Raw genomic sequence first — 19626 nt, 5'->3', positions numbered from 1 at the left:
TCTATCTAGAGTCTAATTAAACAGCCACCAACAAAAGATTTCAAAAAGATGTCAAAGACTACAAGTCAAAGACTTGTTCTGGCAACAATTTCAGCATCTGCCAGCTGTCTTCAGCAGATTACAGATGAACAACTAAAGGATGAGACTTGCTAAAAACTTACTCAACTCTGCCAAAGAAGTTCAGGTTAAAGCAATCAACTTCCAAAAGACATAATACCATATGGACTGAAATGAACTTCACATTGTTGATGGCCTGCTTCTGAAAGAATAACACACTCTTATCCCAATGGTACTTCAGAAAGAGATGCTCTCCAATCCCTGAGGGACATTCAAGGTATAAACAAGTGCAGCACATGAACACAACAAGTCATATAGTGGCTCAGTCTGAGTAGGCAAATTCAGACCTCAGTAAAGGGTTGTGAGATATGTAACCAGGGAAAAAGGGAGCAGAGAACTAACACCTGAACTACTACTCTCTACAAAGCTACCTGGCAGACCTTGGCAGCAGATAGCCACAGATATATTTTTTTCCCTGGAAAAGACCCACATACATTATAGTAGTCAATTATTTCACCCATAACATCAATAGAGCTTAAAACTAGGTAGCCCAACAGGAAAAAAAGCTTAAAAACAGGAGGCTGAAATAATAATTCCTCAGCAAAAAGAAAGAAAAAATGCAATGATCCACACCGAACAAAAAGCACTACCTGAACTGAGATCAGGGAACAAAGTTTGGCTCAGAAGCTCCCAAACACTAAGCACTGTTCAAAGTATAGTATATCCCATTGGCCCGGGATGGCGAACTGCGGCCAGTGGGGGCCGCGATTGGCCAAACCTGCCACGTAAGCAGGTAAATAAAACTGGCCCGGCCCGCCAGGTTGCTTACCCTGGTGAGCTGCATGCCGAACGTTGCCGACCCCTGTTCTACAGTCTCAGCGGTAGAAATTTAAACATTATCTTTAGATGCCCTAATAAATGGATTCAGGTTCATGATGAAAAGGAGGTCTAGAAGGCCAAACAGAAGACAGCTCCCAAGTTAAAACTGGCAAGCTTAGATGAGTGCTGTTTGCCTGAGGATGCAGCTGAAGTGAACAGTTTGATATAGCTCTACGTAGTTCCAGCTCAAGTATGTTTCACTGGAAACAATTCCTAGGAATTATGTAAACAAAACTAATATTATTCATTCCACTCCATCCTCCCCATTTTTGAGCATGAAAGTTCATCTCTAAATTTACTGAAAATTCTGTAGTCTGCCTGGCAAAATGTTACAGTGATAAATTCATCATTTCATGTTTGGGAGCTAAAATAAAACACAGCTTTTGAGATAAGAAAATTATCAGATCAAAAATGGTTTTCAGGCTAAAGGTTCAGTGACAATGCTGCTTGTCATACATAGGTAAGTGATCCCATTGGGACTGACCCTATACATTTACCTACTGAACTCAACGGGGGTTACAAACACTGTAGCATCAGGGCCATTCACTTTGATGGGATTACTCACATAAGTAAGGCAAAGCACAATTTGCCCCCAAATTAGAAAGATGAATCATACCTCAGGAAAGATGAAGGTCGTGAAATAATTTTTTAAAAGGAGGGAAGAAACCTTTTATTTCTATAGAAAAGAGGCCCGAGTTTAGCTTGTAATGGTTCCTTATCATCAAAATAATAATAATTTAAAAAAGTGGGAGTTTTATACGGTTTCAGAAACAAATATTGAAGGAAAATGTTATATGATTGAAAAGAGGGGGGTACTGATTTAAAATGTTTCCACCTTCACTATCATTATGCCTTTCTCTTTCTTTTTTAAAATAAAAATAAAAACCACTTTCCTATTTTAATAATAAGAAGAAACATTTTAAGAGCATACGGAGAGCCTAGCATACAATGCTTATTTTTTAAGAAGCTAAAAAGTAGCAGTAATCAGTTCTCCTGTTTCAAAGACAGTAGTAAATAAAGAATTTCTCCATATATGAAATTGAAAAATCACTTTCCTTACTAACACACGCATGTATTTTAGACTACTTCCATCTATAGTGTTTCAAAGTAAATGCCAGATTTGTTTACTTTTGCTGGAACTTTATGTATTAATGAACAACTCAGTTTCTCAGGAACTTTTTGTTAAGATCAAACAAAACTGTTAACCCCCAAGTTTAGCTCTAAATGAACAGTCCCACTGAAGTCAATGGGACTACTTGTGAGAGTAGCTGTGAATTCCTTATTCACATTGGTAATCCTGTGGTCCATATTATTCAGCAAAGCGTGCTGCATTCAACATTTCTCAAATTGGTCATACTTCCATGACTTTAAATAAGAGGCATTTATTATCCAGTAGAGTGAGGGTCAGGAAAAGCAGACACTGTAAGGAGGTATTTGAAAAGCCACTCTAGGATTTGCAATCTATTGATTTCCTTTTTTCTTTTTTGCCATGACCTGGCAATCTATGATTTTATCAATTTGACCTGCTTTAAATTCAACTGACAGTATAGCAGAGAAGAAGGGTGATTGAAAGGTATAAGTTTGACCTCATAGATTTGAAATGAAGACCATAGGCCACTTGCTGAATTGAGCCAATTCTAGAAATGTTGGTGTGGGCAGAGTTTTAAACCCAGAGTGGCTTGCTGAAAGAGTCACAATTGTTAGGACTTTGGATAGACTTCAAAAAGTTCTCAGAAGAGAAAAAGGCAGACATATGTAGGGTTTGGCCCACAATACCTTAGTGGTGCTCTGTGGCCCAGACCTGGTACTAAGTATCCACAAAGCAGCCTCATGGCCCCTCTGGGTAAGACTCTGAGTATAGCAGGCCTCCCCAGTAAGTGCAGAGCTGCCTGTGTAGCTTCCCTCGCAGGGCTCCCTGCCACAGGGCTGTCATGCCCAGTGCAACTTCATGTGTGACATTTTATCCAAATTGTGCCATGAGATAGATTGCATCATTTGAAAGGTTTTGGAGTGACAACAGTGATGACAGGTGACCAGTTTCCCTCACATGCTTCCCTACATGTGGGAACAGTTGTAGGGTGGCAGGACTTGATTTCTCATATCCATCAGAAACAGGATGGGAAGAAGGGTGGATAAAGGGAGCCAGAGAAAGTCTGAGGGTAGACAACTGGGGGAGCCTGGGTGAGAGGACTATTAGAGTAAATCTGGGAGGGATTCCTAGGTGGTGGTATTGACCCCAGTCCCTCGTAAGCCCCTGCACCCAGGCTGTTCCACCTTTAGATCCTGACATCCCCCTGAGCTCCTGACCCCTCCCCCAATCCTTCAGCTGTTGTTCCCCCTCTTTTCCCCTGATCGGACCTTGCTTTCCACTCATTAACGCCTGTTCCTTCTTACCATTAGCTTCTCAACGGCCCTATTTATGAAACATTGGCAACTATGCTGTGGCCTTCCCTCTCATAGAATCATAGAATATCAGGGTTGGAAGGGACCTCAAGAGGTCATCTAGTCCAACTCCCTGCTCAAAGCAGGACCAATTCCCAACTAAATCATCCCAGCCAGGGCTTTGTCAAGCTGGGCCTTAAAAACCTCCAAGGAAGGAGACTCCACCACCTCCCTAGGTAACGCATTCCAGTGTTTCACCACCCTCCTAGTGAAATAGTTTTTCCTAATATCCAACCTGGACCTTCCCCACTGCAACTTGAGACCATTGCTCCTTGTTCTGTCATCTGCCACCACTGAGAACAGCCGAGCTCCATCCTCTTTGGAACCCCCCTTCAGGTAGTTGAAGGCTGCTATCAAATCCCCCCTCATTCTTCTCTTCTGGAGACTAAACAATCCCAGTTCCCTCAGCCTCTCCTCATAAGTCATGTGCTCCAGCCCCCTAATCATTTTTGTTGCCCTCCGTTGGACTCTTTCCAATTTTTCCACATCCTTCTTGTAGTGTGGGGCCCAAAACTGGACACAGTATTCCAGATGAGGCCTCACCAATGTCGAATAAAGGGGAACGATCACGTTCCTCGATCTGCTGGCAATGCTCCTACTTATACAGCCCAAAATGCCGTTAGCCTTCTTGGCAACAAGAGCACACTGTTGACTCATATCCAGCTTCTCGTCCACTGTGACCCCTAGGTCCTTTTCTGCAGAACTGCTACCTAGCCATTCGGTCCCTAGTCTGTAGCAGTGCATGGGATTCTTCCGTCCTAAGTGCAGGACTCTGCACTTGTCCTTGTTGAACCTCAACAGGTTTTTTTTGGCCCAATCCTCTAATTTGTCTAGGTCCCTCTGTATCTGATCCCTACCCTCTAGTGTATCTACCACGCCTCCTAGTTTAGTGTCATCTGCAAACTTGCTGAGAGTGCAGTCCACACCATCCTCCAGATCATTAATAAAGATATTAAACAAAACCGGCCCCAGGACCGACCCTTGGGGCACTCCGCTTGAAACCGGCTGCCAACTAGACATGGAGCCATTGATCACTACCCGTTGAGCCCGACGATCTAGCCAGCTTTCTATCCACCTTACAGTCCATTCATCCAGCCCATACTTCTTTAACTTGGCGGCAAGAATACTGTGGGAGACCGTATCAAAAGCTTTGCTAAAGTCAAGGAATAACACATCCACTGCTTTCCCCTCATCCACAGAGCCAGTTATCTCATCATAGAAGGCAATTAGGTTAGTCAGGCACGACTTCCCCTTCGTGAATCCATGCTGACTGTTCCTGATCACTTTCCTCTCCTCTAAATGTTTCATAATTGATTCCTTTTGGACCTGCTCCATGATTTTTCCAGGGACTGAGGTGAGGCTGACTGGCCTGTAGTTCCCCAGATCCTCCTTCTTCCCTTTTTTAAAGATGTGCACTACATTAGCCTTTTTCCAGTCATCTGGGACCTCCCCCAATCGCCATGAGTTTTCAAAAATAATGGCTAATGGCTCTGCAATCTCACCCGCCAACTCCTTTAGCACCCTCGGATGCAGCGCATCCGGCCCCATGGACTTGTGCACGTCCAGTTTTTCTAAATAGTCCCGAACCACTTCTTTCTCCACAGAGGGCTGGCCACCTTCTCCCCATACTGTACTGCCCAGTGCAGCAATCTGGGAGCTGACCTTGTTCATGAAGACAGAGGCAAAAAAAGCATTGAGTACATTAGCTTTTTCCACATCCTTGGTCACTAGGTTGCCTCCCTTATTCAGTAAGGGGCCCACACTTTCCTTGACTTTCTTCTTGTTGCTAACATACCTGAAGAAACCCTTCTTGTTACTCTTAACATCTCTTGCTAACTGCAACTCCAAGTGTGATTTGGCCTTCCTGATTTCACTCCTGCATGCCTGAGCAATATTTTTATACTCCTCCCTGGTCATTTGTCCAATCTTCCACTTCTTGTAAGCTTCTTTTTTGCGTTTAAGATCAGCAAGGATTTCACTGTTTAGCCAAGCTGGTCGCCTGCCATATTTACTATTCTTTCTACACATCGGGATGGTTTGTTCCTGCAACCGCAATAAGGATTCTTTAAAATACAGCCAGCTCTCCTGGACCCCTTTGCCCTTCATGTTATTCTCCCAGGGGATCCTGCCCATCTGTTCCCTGAGGGAGTCTCCACATAGCTAAGAACAGACAATGGAGTAGAGAGCAGACGGAAGGAGAGGCAAGTATGCTTTCTTCTCAGCTGTAGCAGTCCCTGGCTTTGGCCAAGATCAAATGCAGCTCAAATGTTCCTGTCTGTCCAGATGACAGCTGCATCCATGGCATTGACAGTGGGCTGTGGGTATGCATGAGAGTGGAGGAGCCTGCGTGTTAGGGTGACCAGATGTCCTGTTTTTATAGGGATAGTCCCATTTTGGGGGACTTTTTCTTATATAGGCACCTATTACCCCCCATCCCCTGTCCTGTTTTTTTCACAGTTGCTATCTGGTCACCCTACTGTAGGTGGAAGTGTCACACAAGATACATGATACCTGGCAGGTCTGCTGGATGTTTGGGGCATTCTAGTGTGTATCTGGGAGCAGGCAAGGGGGGTGGTTGTGAGGTGAGAAGAGGTGTAGCTAGGACATGCCTACTGCCTGGCTGCCATAAGGACCACAGGGACCATGAGAGCTGGGTGCAAGTTATGACAACCCTCAGAACTGCTCTAACCTGCACCATGGATTGAACTGCCCTAAGGATGGGGGCAGTGTAATCTGCCTCCCTTCAATTACTGCACGGGGCTCTGCAGTGGCACAGGAGTGCATCAGGCCTAGAAGCTTGTTGTAGGCATGCCTCTTCTCCTCATATATCCATCCCCTCAATTACTTATTTCAAAGCCCTTCCTAGTAGGAAAGGGCTCAGATTCATCACCGGTAGATTTTTTTCTAAATTAACAGGGCTTAAGCAATGCTAATAAACAGGTAATTCTATAGTTACAATGGGATCAGCTAATTAAAGTGGTGCCAAATGGGAAATATCCACAGCTCTGTTCTGGCAAAGAACACAGGAAAATTATCCGCTTCTAGTATGCAGCTTGAGCCAGTAATGTCTCTCAGTAATTCCAGATTTCTTCCCTTTCTGATTTAAGGATTAAAACTACTTGTGACAGGGTTGCTAATAAGAGAGGAGCAAAAAGGAAAGTTTAGGGACATTTTTAGGGTGAGATTCTGCTTTGAAATTTGATTGTGTAAAAAATGGCACCTTTACCCTTTTTCATCAGATCTGATCCCTGTATGTCATCAGTTTTATTTCAGTTCTTGACAAACCCAGGCTTTCACCTCAGGGAGGCAACCAAACAACAGCAGCAAACTGGAACAAGTTTCCTTGTTTGTTTAATACCAGCAGCCCTCCACAGTCAAAGCAGGAGGGGGCTGCATTCTGCTCTTTCTTGTGAATCAGCAAGATCATTGTTTACTGAATTCTCGTCAATTACACTTGTGCAACTCCACTGAAGACAATGGGGGTTGGCAAGGTGTAATGGAGGGCCAAATTCATCCTGCAGAACTTTTACATACTCTTTTAACTCCCAAAGCATATTTGATATGAAAATCATTGACAAAAACATAGCCTCCCACGATGCCATTTTAGTTTTCAGACAAGAACTGAAACGTTCAATTGGATCTGTGCTTCCACTTGCAGACCGTAACTCCCATACACATCTGTTGTGATGGACGACAGTGGCAAAGGCCAAAAAAATATGAGAGAATAGGAAGATGAGGAATGTATTAAATGTATACATCTATTTTTATGAAGAGATATGGTATCCTTAGTGTGCACTGGCTATGTAAAGCAACTTGGTATATGAGGTATAAAGCTTGTTAAATCAGCACATAAATAACGGTGAAGGGGAACAACCATAGTCTGTATTTATCTGAAGGCTCTTAACAGCAAGAAGGATGATTTTTTAAGGCAGTATAACTAGGGGGATGGGATGAAATTGATAAAAGAAAAAAAAAATAATGGAAGTGGGTGAGTATTGGAATCACCTAAGGGCAGGGGTCGGCAACGTTTGGCACGGGGCTCGCCAGGGCAAGCACCCTAGTGGGCCGGCCAGTTTATTTACCTGCTGACACGGCAGGTTTGGCCGATCACGGCCCCCACTCGCCGCGGTTCACCGTCCTGAGCCAATGGGGGTGGCGGGAAGCCACGGCCAGCACATCCCTCGGCCCGCGCCGCTTCCTGCCGCCCCCATTGGCCTGGGACGGCGAACCGCGGCCAGTGGGGGCCACGATCAGCCAAACCTGCCGCATCAGCAGGTAAATAAACTGGCCCAGCCCGCTAGGGTGCTTACCCTGGCGAGCCGCGTGCCAAACATTGCCAACCCCTGCCTAAGGGAAAGACAGGGCCGGCTCCAGGAACCAGCCGAGCAAGCTGGTGCTTGGGGCGGCAGCTTGTAGGAGGTGGTATTCCACCCAATCCTAGGGCAGCATGGCCGCTTTTTTTTTTTGGTGGTGTTCCATTCCGTCCGCCCTGTAGGGGGTGGTGGCACGGAGGACAGGAGCGTCCTGCAGCAAGCCTGGCAGGGCAGCCCGTGTCCTTCCCTCCCAGCCGACCGAAGCAGCGCAGAGCCCTCCTGGCAGGTGGCGGGACCGCGCGGCAGCGCCCCGCTGAAGCCCTGGCCGCCCCCCTTCTCTCCCTCCCCACACTCCCTCCATCCTCCCCCCGCTAGCCGGGGCACATCTGCAGCGCAGGGAGTCCCCCTGCACCCTGGCTCCGGCCGCGCCGCAGTTTTTTGTTTTTTGTTTTTTTTTTCCCTTTGCCATTCTGGCCGCCCCCTTTTTTTTTTTTTTTTTTCGCTTGGGGCGGCCAAAAAGCCAGAGCCGGCCCTGGGAAAAGAGGATGGATCTAGACTGTTCTCAGTGTTAGCAGATGATAGAACAAGGAGTAATGGTCTCAAGTGCAGTGGGGGAGGTTTAGGTTGGATATTAGGAAAAACTTTTTCACTAGGAGGGTGGTGAAACACTGGAATGGGTTACCTAGGGAGGTGGTGGAATCTCCTTCCTTAGAGGTTTACGGTCAGGCTTGAGAAAGCCCTGGCCTGGATGATTTAGTTGGGGATTGGTCCTGCTTTGAACAGGGGGTTGGACTATTTGACCTCCTGAGGTCCCTTCCAACCCTGATATTCTATGAAATAATGGAAGTCTCATCCCTTGGGTACTTTAGAAATAGGCTAGACAAAGCACTAGTAAAGAAGCTGCATGGAATAATCCTGCAGTACCAACATTGATACATGACCTAGCACATCTTTTCCATGTCTATCTTCTGCAGTTCTAAGATTTTTATAAAATACTATTATTGTGCAACAACCATTCTCTATCTGAAGCTATGGTTACACATTCTTTGTTCATTTTTAAATTGTCACCATTGACAGCCGCCATGTTTCCATCTTTCTGACTCATTCTTTTAAATACAACTGGAAGTAAAAGGCAGAAAATGGAGGAATTATGATATTTAATTTGCAGGAAAAGCAAGTGCTGAAAAATATCTAATTTGAATTTTCTTTTGTTAGTAATAATGGCTATATGCTATCCAATATGAAGTTCTACATGCTGAATAGTGAACAGCAGAAGGATAAAAACAACAAATTATTTCAATACCAGACAGATCCCATAGATGTTTTCCTGTTACTGTATATTTGCCAGAAAAAGGGTCTGCCACTGGGTTTACAGCTTTGTTAGGATGGAAATACTCAGTATACAGCCCCATTAGGTTTTTATTTATGTTTTCAATAGCATTGCCACACTCTACTAAGGACCTAGTCCTAGAAGAATGATCCTGGCAGTTGCCTGTCATTGGATCCAGTTGAGACGGGGTGTAATTAAATGCAACTACATTAACTTCAATCCTAGTTTCTATGAAGTCAACGGCAACAAAAAAAACCCCACCAGCAACTCAAATGCAACTGACATCCAGGGGAGTAGCACCCAAACCGTACAGGATAAAGGAAGCATGAAGAATAATGCCTGTCTCTTATATAGCCCTTTTCATACATAGATCTTAAAGTGCTTTACAAATGCAGTCAGTATCCTTATCCCCATTTTACAGATCAGGAGCTGAGGCAGTGAGGAAAGTAATGGTCCCCAGCAAAGCTGTGGCAGAGCTGGGACTAGAACCTAGATTTGAGTCCCAGTCCAGTGCTCTATTAGGTCATGATGCCTCCCCATTAACGGTATGCATTTGTAAAGATCAAAGCTTGCACAATGAACTTTACTGCTCTTTTGTTTTTGATGAGATTACAAAATGAATAGATGGAGGAGATAAAATGACCTGTCTGAAGAGCAATAGGCACAGCTGAAGAGTGAGGACATAGAGGTGGCATTAACCCACTTTTGCAGCCACTCCTGGGGCTAGCCCCGCAGCACAAATTAGAGCAGCCTTAAGGCTACTTTAATTTTTGTCCATAGACCAGGGGTCGGCAAAGTTCAGCACGCGGCTCGCCAGGGAAAGCACCCTGGTGGGCCGGGCCAGTTTATTTACCTGCTGACGCGGCAGGTTCGGCCGATCGCGGCCCCTACTGGCCGCGGTTCGCCGTCCCGGGCCAAGGGATGTGCTGGCCGCGGCTTCCCACCACCCCAATTGGCCTGGGACGGCGAACCGCGGTGAGTGGGGGGCTGCGATCGGCCGAACCTGCCGCATCAGCAGGTAAATAAACTGGCCCGGTCCGCTAGGGTGCTTACCCTGGCGAGCCGCGTGACGAACATTGCCGACTCCTGCCATAGACTCAAGGAGTCATTCTGGCAGCTAAGGAATGCTGGGACAACCCAGCCATGCCCCAGTTACTGGGAGAAGGTATCATGAGAGCTGTTTCAATGCCTCCGTGCCATCTGGAGACTCCTCCAATAGCTTGATAAATTCATTTCAAGGCTGCTTTGCACCAGAGATGTAACAAATGGCCTCTCAGAGAGGCGGATCTCTATGGTAGTAAATTATTAGACATGTCTTACACAATCTTCCAAAAAGCAATTTGAAATGGTCTGGACGCAAGCCAGTTGGACTGAAAACTGACTAAAGAACTTCAAGCAAATGGTAAAGTTAAACAGCAATGCATTGAGTTGTCCACTCAGACACCAGAAGGAGCAGTGTTCTGTCAGCTCTTATTTAAAGTGCAGCTGTGCACTGGAAAATGGCTTGATAAAATGACACCTTCCTCAACAAATCTGTTTCTTGCGTGTACCCAGTCATGTCTGATTAGTGATAAAAGTTTATTCCTATTATCCTTCAGAGCCAAAATACTTGAGAGTGAGCTGGGATGAATTAATGATAGAACATCATCAGAATGGTTTACTAGGTTCCAATCAGTTATACCTGTGCCATTCCGTGGTTGCACAGATGTCACTAAGAGACTCATCGGCCATGTAGAACCTTTATAACTGGTGAAAATGCCAAAGATGGAAAGAATCCTGCTTGACTCTCCGGGCACAGGCTGAGTTTGCAGGGGTAGCAGGCAGACATCTTTTTACTTGTAAGCTGAGCACATTCCAGGTAGATCCATAAAGGGACAATAAGCATGGAGCCCTGCACCACCCTGTTCACAGAGTCACTTTTTAGAGTTGATACACGCACTTAACATATTTGTTAATGATCTGAAAAAGGTAGGAAAGAGCCTGCTAATGAAGATCACAAGCGATACAGAAATGAAGGCTGAAAAAGAACAGAAAGGAACCTTTAAAGGTTTAAAATACAGTGCACAAAATAAGCCTTTAAAATAATGGATCTTTAATGTGTAATTATTTTAGTATTTCTGCTCTGGCTATCTCTTAAAATACTTATGTATTCAGTGTCTTAAAGTGTACATAAGCTGATTGTACTGGAATTGCCTTTAGTTCTGAAGCCAGGATCCGTGCTGTGACTAGATACTCCTTTTCCTAGCTGCAATTCTAGTGAATGTCTGGGAAATGGTACCAAAGCCAGCAGGTGTTATCGATTATTTTAAAATAAACTAAGCTAAACGTGTACAATATACTACAATGTTAAGGGTTGCAGCATACGGCACATAATGGATTTCTTGTGGTTCATAAGTAAGCCTCAAGTATTGACTTGATGTAATAGGAGCTAGTACAAATTGGGAGGGGGGAGGGAGAGAGAGAGAGAACTTAGACTAAATTCTAAAGAACTGTGGGACTTTAAAAAAAAGTTCTAAGTAAACAAGAACATCTGTTAAAAGGAAATAGAAAGACCCCTGCATGGAATGGGAAACAATAGTGGAAATTTGGATGTTGCTCTGCTGCAAATTTTGAATTAATGGTGACCATTGCAGAAGCATTAATCAGAAGAACAGAGTGACCTAAAAATTTCTGAAAGTTTCCTTCCTAGTTTATAAAATACTCTTCCTTCAGGTTTTCCAGGAAACAAGAATGCACTACAATGTTTTTTTCCTGTATCATATTCCTACTGTAGGGTAAGCCATGAGTAATTCCTTGCTGCAGTATGTCTGCTGTAAGGATTTGTCTACTTACCGTTTCCAACTTGAAATGGACATTTCCCTAGAGAGGGCTTCACAAGACGATATCTCCTGTAACCAACAATGAGAGAGAGAGAGAGAACTTTCCCCCCAAAATGAAACAAGCTGTTTCTACAGCAACCAAATACAAATCTCAGAGTAGCAAAATAATAAGCACCCCCTCTGCTCCATATAATCCTAATAATATAACAGAGTTCTTCCTAGGCTGTATAAGTTCCACAGTAGAATCATCTTCATCCCAGACTTCATGAGGAGGGGACACTTTGGACACAAGTTTTTACCCATCCTGCACAGAAGGGAGTAGGGTTAGTTGTTTCATGTGCTACCATCCAGCCCTTCTCTGTACCCCACTGAGGGGTCTCTACTGGTCCAGAGTCTGTGCTGGGGAAGGCACAGTGAGACAGAGTGTAGCGGTGAGCAAATTAGGAGGTTAATTAGTGGGGAAAGTGGTGAGGAACAACCATCACTGGAGGAGCCCTTGGTTGAATGGGTCCAATGACCCTGGTCTTCCACAGATTCACCTGGAAGAATGATGATTCCTCAGTTTTGGAAGGGATGGTCCTGCAAAGTATTTGCAATGAAGAAATCCCTCTAGCCTCTGACAGAATGATTGGGGAAGAATTCCAAAAGGTAATCTTCATAGTGATTTCCTTCCAGTATTACTCCTACCCCACATTAGGGGGAATTATTTAGGAGTTCTGGATTGACATCAGCAGAACTTTGTCACAGTTTCCAACACTCAGAATTGATATTACATTTGACCCCCAATTGTATACAGTAGAGAATTTTCCCAATGTTAGCCTTTCCACATAGTTAACTATGTCTAGAAACGGCTGAAACAAAACCCCAGGTCTGAACACCCCAGCCTTCTCAAAGACTGGATCCAAACTTTATGACTCATTCCATTTATAATTATGTTCAATATCCTCTTTCTGCTTGATGTTATACTTTTTAAAGGTTGGCTCTCTCTGAAAAGTGACTGTGTGAAAATAACTGTTACTTTACATTACAAACAGAATGATGCATTGTCTAACAGCCAGCCTTGCAAATTTAAGCCTTAAATCAGAACATCTGCCTCATATTTCACCAAAACCAAACATTCTGCAATTGGATCTTAGTAAACAATCCTGATGATTATGTTTGAGTCCCAGTAGAATTGTGCTCCTTCTCCTCTCACTGTAGTTGCTTTGCAGTGCCAGTAAGAAAACAGAGTTGTAGAAAAGCAAGTTGTCACTCCAAATCAGCAAATGTGACTATATAAATAGAACAGATCAGATGGGTGAGAAACTGCCATTTTTAGAGTCACTTGTCAATTAGAATTATACTGCAGAACACCTTTAGTAGTAGTACCTCAAATATCTCCCTAGCTATATGCTTCCATTGCCTAATTTCCCTTATTGTTAAGGATTTTTTCTTAATGTCTAACTTAAACGTTTCTTTTCATACAGTCGTTTCACATTATTGCTCCTTATTATGCCATTCTCAGCCACTGTCAATAACACAACAGGGATTCTTGCTATTCAATTATTTGTAGACAGTTATGTCCCTATCATATTATCCTGTTATTTCCTTTTTTCCTGGTTCTGCATATCAAAGTGTGGTACTAGTTGGAAAGTGACTAAAGCTGAGATCATGGGATGCAGTATTTATCCTCCATCATTAGCATTTATCATCATATAAAAATGGTACAGTTTGCATATATAAAGAAACTCCCATACCCAATGCATCAAACTCAGTCTATGCTCTGCAAGTCCAGCTGTGCTCCTTTTGCCTCATACACCATCATTTATAATAAAAATCCTGCAGTGGGACTCAGCAGGCAGTTCTGCCGATGACGCATGAGGATAAATATGGGGCTAAACATAAACCCATTGACTCTTCCATTGGCTCTGCAGTTCTAATAGCAGTAGAAATTGGTTGTCACTCAAGCATAAGTGACTTAATCTGGGGCAAAGCTATGCTGTCAGCATTTTATGTTTAACCTGTCATAGAAGTCCTTACTTTGGTGGATTCGAGTTCTGAAGCTTAACATCGAGAATGTTGTGACAATATGTTCTGTAGGATAGAAACCTACATCTCTTTTAACTAGGTAATTTCACATGCATTAAATACTATTTCATTTTGCTCTTTTCTATTGAACGATTTGCTTTCCCACCACTCCTAAATTGTTATTAAATGTAGTACTTTTTCTAATATGAATTCATGGATTTAGATAGTGTTTGTTTTGTGTGATGTATTAGTGAAAGTATACATGGATTTTATAGAATATTACATATCCTTTAGAATAACAATGTATACTTTTGAGTTTATTGTGCACCAATGTCAAATTGTTGTTTAAATTGTTACTCATGCAGTTTTTATTTTCCTTTTAGTGACCAAATTCTCAAACTATTGACTACATTGTTGTGAAGTTAACCTGGCAGTGCCTAAGGTTGCCAAGGAAGTACATAATACATGCCTTGCCACCTTTACTGGACTATGATATTGACATCTTTACAAAGCACCATTTGTTGTCTGTGATCCGTGAAATATAGTGTCACATTCACATGCAATAGTTGGCTTTTCAAATAGTAATAAATCAGAGTGCTTGTTCATTTTGTATCAATGCCTCATATATACACTGGGCATTGGTTGAATCTAGAGGAATTTTTAATCTGATACTTTTCTATAACTCTCCAGGAACAATTAATTCTTAGATGAATTCTGAAGTCTGGAAACAACTTTCTACTACTCTGCATAACAATTTTTACATTTGGTACACAGTAAGGAGTCAGGACGAACATTCAGAGATCAGCAAACAACAAGAGAGACCATCTTAAATACTTTGAGGAGATTATGCATCCGAAGAAGTGGGTTGTAGCCCACGAAAGCTTATGCTCTAATAAATTTGTTAGTCTCTAAGGTGCCACAAGTACTCCTGTTCTTTTTGAGGAGATTAGCATTTATATCATCAGACCATTTTGGGGGACAAAACATTTGTCAAAAAAATTCAGATTCAGGTCTATAAAAATGATTTGTGAATTTGTGTTGAATGTTATTATTTTTGGTTGACCCCCCCCTCCAAATTCCAAAAAAGTAAAAAAAAATTAGAAAATATCAAAATGAAACATTACAGCTCAAAATGACATTTTTTTCAAATTGTACTTCAATTTTGTAACAAATTTTTTTAAAAAAATTGAAAATGCAAAAACTAAACAAAAACATTTTGTTTTGGGTTAAAAAACGTGTTTAGATGACCCAAAATGGCTTTAAAAGAAATACAAATTGGTTTGGCCACTGAACTGGAAAAATCATGTATCTGCATAACTATAGTCATGTTGTATTTTTAGCTGCAGAGCTAATGTATTAGAACATGATAACTGAACCTCATTGCTTTTGTAAGAACAAGAGAAAATAACATATATGGCAAAATACAATAAGGTAGTACACGGTGCAGCAATATTTTGAAATTACTTGCCTGTTAGCAAATTGAGCACACATTTTTTCATAAAGCTTTTTGTACAGAGAGCATTACAATTCAGAGGGATGTGTAGCAGCTGCAGAGACACAGGCCTAAATGTCAGACCCTGATCTATCAAAGCACTTAGGCATGTGAGTAGTCCACTAATGTCAATGGGAGTGGTCACATGCTTAATGTTAGGCATGTTCTTCAGTTCTTTGCTGAATCAGAGCCTAAATCTGCACTTGATTAGGAACAATGTTGTTAATGATGTGTACCCAGTTATCATAGTCATTGATAAGGTGCATGTGAGATGTAATGCAACCACAAGACATCTTCTATATCATAGTTGTACTGATAATATACTTAAAGTGATGCAGTCATTTTCTATGTAGAATACAGATGTAGAAACCATTCCTAAACCTTAGCTATACTCTTAGATTTTAATAAATAATAATTACTGTTATTACTAAATAAAATCTGCTAGTTAGAGGAGAATGCAAATTCCCTAATGGACTACTTCTCTATTTATGGTATTTTAAATTTGTTTGGAAACAATTAGGAGATAGAGAGATGCCTATGAGCATTCATTATAATAGGGCATGTGGATTGTGACTGTTGATTTTTTTGCTGTGCATCTAGAGCTGTTTACAGTGATGGCACAGTTTTGTCATAATAAAAATAACTGTTTCCTATAAAGGTTATCCTGGCACAAAATCATATTAAAATATATTAAATTTTTGAGAAACTTTCCAGTGAGAAGCAGCATCTTGTTACCCGAGGGAAATTTCTATCAGATGACAACCGCTCACGGACAATTTAATTTGCTGTTTAGTTTAACAGCTTGTAAGTCTCTCTCCTATAAATAACATGCAGTTGTAAAAGCTGACTGCTAATGAGATGATTGACCCTAAAAGTCATACTAGCAGAATCCCCCATTGTTTGCTTAAGGATATAATTTTCATTTTGTCTAACTGAAAATTGACATTCAAGCATACTGTGATGAGGAATTAGACCAAAAAAACAAAAACAAACTATGTGCATCATCAGGACTCTCATCTGCTATGGAATTTTCTTTGAGAAACATTTTCACTTGGGGACTAGCTTGGATTGAAATGCTTCTAAAGTTACCCATAGTTAATCAGATGACCCAACAAACAGGGTTCTCCAAAGGCTGTAGGGAGAAGACAGGGAGATAATGCTTTGAAAAATATTCAGTGATTTAAGAAAGTCTCAGAAATGTGTACATACGGATTTCTTTTTACTCAATTCATCACCAGAACATTTTAAAAACTACATTGAAATGTAGACATGGACAGAGGGCCTCTGAGGTTTGTATTGACATATACTTTAGAATTCATTTTTAGCTTCTGTACTTGAAAGTATTATTGTTACTGTTTAAAATTTTTAATCTTTATCGATTTATTTGTATATGCGTCTGTTGGGCTGGTAGAATCCTTGGGCCAAATTCAAATGAGATGTGTAATAGGATATAAATTAGACTTTTACACCAACCTAAGCTGCTATGCATTCAGTAAGACTTCCTTAGAGCTACTTGAACCTATTCCAGTGTTGTGCAAGGCAGCCTAATGACTTGTCTACATAGCCCCACAGTGCAGACTACAAGGGTAACATGCAACTTGCATTAAAGTGTTGCATTGTAACTGCCCTGTGTAGAACCTGCTAGTGCAAACTAAAAGGTACCTAGTTCTCTTAAACACAGTTTAGAGCCATTTAGACACTCTTAACACATTGATAGAGTTATATAAGTCAATCTAAGGGACTCTAAATTAGTATCACCTGACATATTTTGAGATTACAAGCAAGACTAATTTATCAGAAGTAAGGGTCTCCCATCCATCACTCACTGAAAACAGTAGCAAAACTACCACTTATTTTTATGGGAGCAGCATCAGGCCCCAAATATTCTTAACAGGATTTTATCATGATGCATAATGAGGGTAGATAGTGCTCAGTTTTCTGATTTGGTTCCATTAACTAGCTTGGGAAAAATCTGGTTCATGATCTAAACTTCATTGCATAGACCCATCACTAGCTCTCATTTAGTTTAGTAGGCATCTATTGGGCTTCTATGTCAATGTGCGCATTGACATACAGAATTACCTAATTAATAACTATCATGCAGTAAATCCAGGAGAGACAGAAAAGAGCACTAATCATTCAGATGAACTGGTCCAATAATACTCATGAATAATGTTTACAACAAATGTTTTCCTGTCACCTGTCAAGATATATTTGTGAATAATTTTGCTGGTTATTTGACCAACCATCAGGGAGAGAGGAGTATGTAAGCGGGCTTGTAGTATCACAGATAGAACAGATATAGATAACATATCTCAGTACCTTGACCTCCTCGATAAAATGCTTGGAGATATACTGATAAAAGCACTATATATGAGGCAGGCATCACATACAGGGTTTTTATATCATGATATTAGTCATGTAGAATGCAAAACTGTCCACTCATTAAAAATAATTACGGATTTCAAAAAAAGGAACACTTTTGTACATTCTGGAGCAATCTTCCAGCTTTAGGATTTAAATGAATTACAACAAAATTACTTCAGATGGGCAGTCCCTGGCATTTAGTTCACAGAAACATACACCAGCAGGGTGATTAAGATTAGCGTTAATGCTCATAGATCAATCCACAGGAAAATTATAGGCTGTGGGTAGGTGGACGGTACCTCATTTTTAAAGTCATGCATATTCACTAACCTAACAGGAGCTGTGTTGTTTGTATGGCTAAAATAGCTGGCCCATTTACATTTCTAAAGGTTTGACAGCATGGCACAAGGAATTCAAAGTCTCCATAGCAATTCTGTAGGTTGAACATCTGTTTTCATGAATCAAAAGTGATCTCCATGTTTTCATTCTACTTATGATGGCATGCAGGCTTGCTGAGCTTGAGTACAGCCCAGCTTTCATTTTGAGTTCTTCTACTTTCTAACACACTTTTCAGTGGTTACACGCTCTTTTAGGGGCAGGAAGACAAAAAGTGTCACACTGTCTGGATAGGAAGAAAGAGGAAGAACTGCTTCACTGTAGTGGGTGGAAGGAGGGGTGGGGATTGCTATGGTTTGGAGCTAAGCAGTAGAACTTTCTGATTTTATCTGAACCAAATCTCCAAACCTCTTATCATTTTGCCAGCCCTGACTCTCCATTTATTCACTGGTTAGAAAGGCAGAATATACAGTCTCCTCAAAGGCCAGGATTACCATCAAACAACTAACCATCACCTCTGTGATATGACCAGTCCTTCAGCGTCACAACTCTTGCCTACACTGGAAAAACTATATTGTGTTAAATACAGCCTACAGTTCTGTGTAATCAGCGACTGTCATGATTATCCTAGCATCAGCTGGCTGTGTTTATCTCTAGGATTCAGGACAGTCCAGTCTACAATGAGTGTTATTAATGTTATTTATATTAGTTAACCTGATGTAATGGGGTCAGTACCCACCTCTCGCAAGCACTCCCTGTGGGTGGGTGTGTCTGTATTCTTTCAGTTCTGGTGACCCCTTTCACTGGTTCTCAGGTGTTGTTTTCAGCATTTCAGCCCTCTGGCCTCACAAGTCAGCATGTGAATTAGAATAGACCCCTTCCAGGGTATACAGTCCACCAGGGCTTATCTCAGTACCTCTCTGATGATGTCTCTCTAGCCCTCCCTGGGCTCAGTCTTTAAGTAGTCCTGGCCCTGATATGGGGCCAAATCCCAGGGCTTCCTCTCTGGACACTATCTTCCTGCAGCCCTGCTTGGGATCAGTCCCTACTCAGTCCTAGCAGCCAGCCAGGAGCTCTCCTAGTCCCTGCCAGCAGACTGTCTTTGGCTCAGTCCTAGCAGCCAGCCAGAAGCCTTTCACTCCCCCAGTCTCTGTCCACACTGTGCTGTCTGTGGTCCTGCTGCTCTTCCTTCTTTAGTCCTTTCTTGTCCAGCTCCAAGCAGCAACTAACTGCTGCTCTGTTCTGCACACCCCCCTCCTTTATAGGGTCCTCCTGGGCCCTGATTGGCTGTTTCCCCTGCAGCCACTCTAGCCTGCTCGGAGGACCTCTCCACTGCTCCTTACCTGGGATGAGTGTGGCAGGACACTGAGTCCTCCAAAAGGGGGCCTTTGGATCTAGTACACATTTTCCAGTGTATAGAAACCATCAAGGGATAATGAGTCCAAACATCACCTATGCTGCCATTACATACAGCTGACTCCAAATGAAAGAAGAACATTTTCAAACAGATGTAAGAAATAGAGCTATGTGATAAACAATTTTTTAAAACCAGCATGCATTAAGCGCTGAAAAGAAAGAAAAAAG

The 19626-nt window shown here is 42.1% G+C and overlaps 1 long non-coding RNA gene across 1 annotated transcript in view; it reads right to left on the bottom strand.

The window, feature by feature from the left end:
* Positions 1–19260, bottom strand: part of LOC135975630 (uncharacterized) — a 233881-nt gene extending 214621 nt beyond the window's left edge. The window contains exon 1 of the long non-coding RNA XR_010592606.1: positions 18782–19260. This is a non-coding gene — a long non-coding RNA (uncharacterized LOC135975630). The remainder of the gene's footprint in view (positions 1–18781) is intronic.
* Positions 19261–19626: the final 366 nt, after the last annotated feature.

The sequence above is a fragment of the Chrysemys picta genome, chromosome 14, assembly GCF_011386835.1.
Source record: "Chrysemys picta bellii isolate R12L10 chromosome 14, ASM1138683v2, whole genome shotgun sequence".
Classification (NCBI taxonomy): domain Eukaryota; kingdom Metazoa; phylum Chordata; order Testudines; family Emydidae; genus Chrysemys; species Chrysemys picta.
The sequence above is the reverse complement of the archived record's forward strand: the minus strand, read 5'-3'. Positions and strand labels throughout refer to the sequence as shown.